The sequence below is a fragment of the Engystomops pustulosus genome, chromosome 6 (genome assembly GCF_040894005.1).
Source record: "Engystomops pustulosus chromosome 6, aEngPut4.maternal, whole genome shotgun sequence".
In the NCBI taxonomy this organism is placed as follows: Eukaryota; Metazoa; Chordata; class Amphibia; order Anura; family Leptodactylidae; genus Engystomops; species Engystomops pustulosus.
The window spans coordinates 52,260,723-52,267,385 of NC_092416.1; positions in this window are offsets into that span (position 1 = coordinate 52,260,723).

Here is a 6,663-nt window from a genome sequence, read left to right on the forward strand (position 1 = left end):
GTGCAGAGTAAAAATTGCGTTTTTATCTCAAAAATGTCATTTTAGTGCCTCATATACTGTGCCCAACCCATGCCACTTCAGACAAACACCCCAAAAATCATTCTGCGGGTTGTCCCGAGTACGGCAATACCACACATGTGCCAATACTTTACAGACTGGGCACACAGAAGGGATGAGAACAGAAGGAGTGAAATTTTGATTTTCCATCTCCGTTTTCACAAGTTTGGATTTGGAGTGCCATGTCATGTTGGCAGGGCCCGTGAGGTGCCAGTGCAATAGAAACCCCCAAAAAATGATACCATTACGGAAACTAGACCCCTCAAAGAATTTATCGGTGGTTGTGGTGAGCATTTTAACCCCCGACACGCTGGTCAAAATTGAATGCAAAGTAAATGGTGCAGAGTAAAAATTGCGTTTTTATCTCAAAAATGTCATTTTAGGGCCTCATATACTGTGCCCAACCCATGCCACTTCAGACAAACACCCCAAAAATCATTCTGCGGGTTGTCCCGAGTACGGCAATACCACACATGTGCCAATAATTTACAGGCTGGGCACACAGAAGGGATGAGAATGGAAGGAGTGAAATTTTGATTTTCCACCTCCGTTTTCACACGTTTAGATTTGGAGTGCCATGTCATGTTGGCAGGGCCCGTGAGGTGCCAGTGCAATAGAAACCCCCAATAAATGATACCATTACGGAAACTAGACCCCTCAAAGAATTCATCGGTGGTTGTGTTGAGCATTTTAACCCCCGACACGCTGGTCAAAATTGAATGCAAAGTAAATGGTGCAGAGTAAAAATTGCGTTTTTATCTCAAAAATGTCATTTTAGTGCCTCATATACTGTGCCCAACCCATGCCACTTCAGACAAACACCCCAAAAATCATTCTGCGGGTTGTCCCGAGTACGGCAATACCACACATGTGCCAATAATTTACAGACTGGGCACACAGAAGGGATGAGAACAGAAGGAGTGAAATTTTGATTTCCCATCTCCGTTTTCACAAGTTTGGATTTGGAGTGCCATGTCATGTTGGCAGGGCCCGTGAGGTGCCAGTGCAATAGAAACCCCCAATAAATGATACCATTACGGAAACTAGACCCCTCAAAGAATTTATCGGTGGTTGTGGTGAGCATTTTAACCCCCGACACGCTGGTCAAAATTGAATGCAAAGTAAATGGTGCAGAGTAAAAATTGCGTTTTTATCTCAAAAATGTCATTTTAGTGCCTCATATACTGTGCCCAACCCATGCCACTTCAGACAAACACCCCAAAAATCATTCTGCGGGTTGTCCCGAGTACGGAAATACCACACATGTGCCAATAATTTACAGACTGGGCACACAGAAGGGATGAGAACAGAAGGAGTGAAATTTTGATTTTCCATCTCCGTTTTCACAAGTTTGGATTTGGAGTGCCATGTCATGTTGGCAGGGCCCATGAGGTGCCAGTGCAATAGAAACCCCCAATAAATGATACCATTACGGAAACTAGACCCCTCAAAGAATTTATCGGTGGTTGTGGTGAGCATTTTAACCCCCGACACGCTGGTCAAAATTGAATGCAAAGTAAATGGTGCAGAGTAAAAATTGCGTTTTTATCTCAAAAATGTCATTTTAGTGCCTCATATACTGTGCCCAACCCATGCCACTTTAGACAAACACCCCAAAAATCATTCTGGGGGTTGTCCTGAGTACGGCAATACCACACATGTGCCAATAATTTACAGGCTGGGCACACGGCAGGGGTCAGGAAGAAAGAAGCACAATTTAGGTTTTCAAGCTTCGTTTTCACTAGATTGGTAATGGGGGGTACCCCCGAGGTACCAGTACAATAGAAACTCCCAAGTAGTGAACCCATTTTGGAAAGGGCACCCCTCAAAGAATGTATGTAGGCTTGTATGATCATTTTAACCCCCAACACGCTGGTCAAAATTGAATGCAAAGTAAATGGTGCAGAGTAAAAATTGTGTTTTTATCTCAAAAAAGTCATTTTTGTGCCTCATATACTGTGCCCAACCCATGCCACTTTAGACAAACACCCCAAAAATCATTCTGGGGGTTGTCCTGAGTACGGCAATACCACACATGTGCCAATAATTTACAGGCTGGGCACACGGCAGGGGTCAGGAAGAAAGAAGCACAATTTAGGTTTTCAAGCTTCGTTTTCACTAGATTGGTAATGGGGGGTACCCCCGAGGTACCAGTACAATAGAAACTCCCAAGTAGTGAACCCATTTTGGAAAGGGCACCCCTCAAAGAATGTATGTAGGCTTGTATGATCATTTTAACCCCCAACACGCTGGTCAAAATTGAATGCAAAGTAAATGGTGCAGAGTAAAAATTGTGTTTTTATCTCAAAAAAGTCATTTTTGTGCCTCATATACTGTGCCCAACCCATGCCACTTTAGACAAACACCCCAAAAATCATTCTGGGGGTTGTCCTGAGTACGGCAATACCACACATGTGCCAATAATTTACAGGCTGGGCACACGGCAGGGGTCAGGAAGAAAGAAGCACAATTTAGGTTTTCAAGCTTCGTTTTCACTAGATTGGTAATGGGTGGTACCCCCGAGGTACCAGTACAATAGAAACTCCCAAGTAGTGAACCCATTTTGGAAAGGGCACCCCTCAAAGAATGTATGTAGGCTTGTATGATCATTTTAACCCCCAACACGCTGGTCAAAATTGAATGCAAAGTAAATGGTGCAGAGTAAAAATTGTGTTTTTATCTCAAAAAAGTCATTTTTGTGCCTCATATACTGTGCCCAACCCATGCCACTTTAGACAAACACCCCAAAAATCATTCTGGGGGTTGTCCTGAGTACGGCAATACCACACATGTGCCAATAATTTACAGGCTGGGCACACGGCAGGGGTCAGGAAGAAAGAAGCACAATTTAGGTTTTCAAGCTTCGTTTTCACTAGATTGGTAATGGGGGGTACCCCCGAGGTACCAGTACAATAGAAACTCCCAAGTAGTGAACCCATTTTGGAAAGGGCACCCCTCAAAGAATGTATGTAGGCTTGTATGATCATTTTAACCCCCAACACGCTGGTCAAAATTGAATGCAAAGTAAATGGTGCAGAGTAAAAATTGTGTTTTTATCTTAAAAAAGTCATTTTTGTGCCTCATATACTGTGCCCAACCCATGCCACTTTAGACAAACACCCCAAAAATCATTCTGGGGGTTGTCCTGAGTACGGCAATACCACACATGTGCCAATAATTTACAGGCTGGGCACACGGCAGGGGTCAGGAAGAAAGAAGCACAATTTAGGTTTTCAAGCTTCGTTTTCACTAGATTGGTAATGGGGGGTACCCCCGAGGTACCAGTACAATAGAAAGCCCAAGTAGTGAACCCATTTTGGAAAGGGCACCCCTCAAAGAATGTATGTAGGCTTGTATGAGTATTTTAACCCCTAAGGTGCTGGCTCAAATGTAATACAAAGTGAGTAGTGCAGAGAAACAGTTGTATTGCAATTTATCAAATATGCCATTGAAGTGACAAAAGTATTTTGCCCAACTCATGCCACTGGGGAAAAACACATCAAAAATCATTCTGCGGGTTACCCCGGTTAGGGCAATACCCCATAGGAGGCAATAATCTGTAGGATGGTGACACGGCAGGGCTCAAAAGGGAATAACTTGTTGGAGCACAGACATTGTACTTTTTTTTTTTCTTTTTGGCATCATGAAAGATTTGTAGATGCCAATAGGGGCCAGTACAGTAGAAACCCCTAAGAACTGACCCTATTTTGGAAACTACACCCCTCCATGAATTAATCTAGGGGTATAGTTAGCATTTTAACCCCACAGGTGGACCCCTGAAAAAGTGCAAAATGGATAGTGCATAGTAAAAAATATCTATTATGTCATTTTGTGCCCAGCTGCTGCCATGGGAGACAAACACCCTAAAAATCATGATGCATGGTTTCCCGGGTAAAGCATACGGGACAGTAATCTACAGGCTGGGCACATGGCAGGGCTTAGAAGGGAAGGTGCGGCATGATGTATAAGCTGTGCGTCAGGGTAACAACAGGGTACTCTAAAAATCCAGGGATGTATGATAAATTCGGAAGCAATCTTTCATACATAACCCTGGTTTTTCTGGGCATGTCTCACAGTGATGAATGGTGTCCTTCCGAATGCCATTTTTGGAGCACACCCTGCACCTCTTTTGTGACCTTCCCTTGCTGGCTGTTTGGGGAACTACTCCTGGAAAGTGCTGCCCTGGTACAATACGTGATGTGGCCTCACTTCCAGATGTGCTAGCACTCCCCCCTTCCTGGTCTCCAAAAAGAAAGTACTTTATTACCACCTCTTGAAATTCCAGGAAAGTTCCCCTCTGGCCGGCATATCGATGCAGCACATAAGCATTATACAATGCCATCTGCATCATGTGCACGGCCAGCTTCTTGTACCACACCCTCGACTTCCGCATGGCATTGTACGGCTGAAGCACCTGGTCAGACAAGTCCACCCCTCCCATGTATTTGTTATAATCTAAAATACAGTCTGGCTTGGGGGTTTCTGTACTGGCACCTCGTACTGGGACAGGGGTGGTGGTGTGCTCATGTATTGTGGTTAATACAAGGACCTCTCTCTTGTCCTTGTACTTAACACACAATACAGAGTCGCTGCATAGGGCCCTGCTTTCGTGCCTTTTAAGTTTTTGCCCAAGCAGCGACTTAGGGAGACCTCTCTGATTTCTGCGTACAGTGCCGCATGCCGCAGTATTTCTGGAAGTGAGGCACTTGAACAGGGTGGTGCTGGTGTAGAAATTGTCCAGGTAGAGGTGGTAGCCCTGGTCCAGCAGTGGGTGCACTAAATCCCACACTATCTTCCCTGTAACACCCAGGAAGGGGGGGCATTCTGGGGGCACTATAGTGGAGTCCTTCCCTTCATATATCCTGAACTTGTATGTGTACCCTGATGAACTTTCGCACAGCTTATACATTTTCACACCATATCTTGCCCTCTTATTGGGCAGGTACTGGCGGAATTGAAGTCTCCCTTTGAATTGTACCAGGGACTCGTCTATGCTCACATGTTTGGCGGGAGTATATGCCTGGGCAAACTTGGCACTAAAATGATCTAATATGGGCCTGACCTTAACCCCTTAACGCTCTGCGCCATAGCTCTACGGCGCAGAGGTATAAGGGAAGTATGAAGAGGGCTCACGGGCTGAGTCCTCTTCATACAGAGGTGGGGGTTTTTGCATTTTGCACAAAACCCCCACCGCTAATAACCGCGGTCGGTGCTTGCACCGATCGCGGCTATTAACCCTCTAAACGCCGCCCGCAAAGTCGCGGGCGGCGTTTAAAAGACGGCGGCGCGCGGGCGCCGCCATCTTTTTTTCGATCGCCACGCCCCCGAACGTCATCGGGGGGCGGCGATCGGTTACCATGGTAGCCTCGGGTCTTCTCTTGACACGAGGCTACATGGTTTATGCAGGTTCGTTACAATGAGCCAGTGGCTCATTGTAATGTAAGACCTGCAAAAACGCCATATATTGCAATACTGTAGTATTGCAGTATATGGTAGGAGCGATCTGATCATCTAGGGTTATTGTACCCTAGATGGTCTAAAAAATAGTGAAAAAAAAAAGAAAAAAAAAAGTTAAAAAAATAAAAAAAATTAATGAAATATTAAAAGTTCAAATCACCCCCCTTTCCCTAGAACGGATATAAAACATAACAAACAGTAAAAAGCACAGACATATTAGGTATCGCCGCGTCCCAAAATGCCCGATCTATCAAAATATAAAAACGGTTACGGCTGGCGGTGACCTCCGAGGCGGGAAATGGCGCCCAAATGTCCGAAATGCGACTTTTACACCTTTTTACATAACATAAAAAATGAAATAAAAAATGATCAAAATGTTGCACAGACCTCAAAATGGTAGCAATGAAAACGTCGCCTCATTTCGCAAAAAATGACCCCTCACACATTTCCGTGCGCCAAAGTATGAAAAAGTTATTAGCGTCAGAAGATGGCAAAAAATTTTTTTTCTTTTTTGTACACATTCGTTTAATTTTTGAAAATGTATTAAAACACAATAAAACCTATATAAATTTGGTATCACCGCGACCGCACCGAACCAAAGAATAAAGTAGGCGTGTTATTTGGAGCGAAGAGTAAAAGTCGTAAAAATTGAGCCCACAAGAACGTGACGCACGTGCGTTTTTTTTTCAATTTTTCCACATTTGGAATTTTTTTTCAGCTTCGCAGTACACGGCATGTTAAAATAAATAACATTACGGGAAAGTAAAATTTGTTACGCACAAAATAAGCCCTCACACAGGTCTGTACACGGAAAAATGAAAAAGTTATGGATTTTTGAAGTTGGAGAGCGAGAAATTAGCCGGAAAACCCTCCGTCCTTAAGGGGTTAAATAACCGATCATAACTGGGGTCACCTCTGGGTGGGCACTGTGTGTTGTCAGTGTAGTGCAAAAACTTATGGATGGCTTCAAAGCGCATCCTGCTCATTGCCATGCGGAACATGGGGGTGTGGTACAGTATATCTGTGCTCCAGTAGTCCCTGATTGAAGGCTTCTTTACTATCCCCATAAGGAGTATTATGCCCCAATACTTGTGCATCTCTGCTGCAGTGACAGGGGTCCACCTGTAGGGTTGTGCATAAAAGGACGTG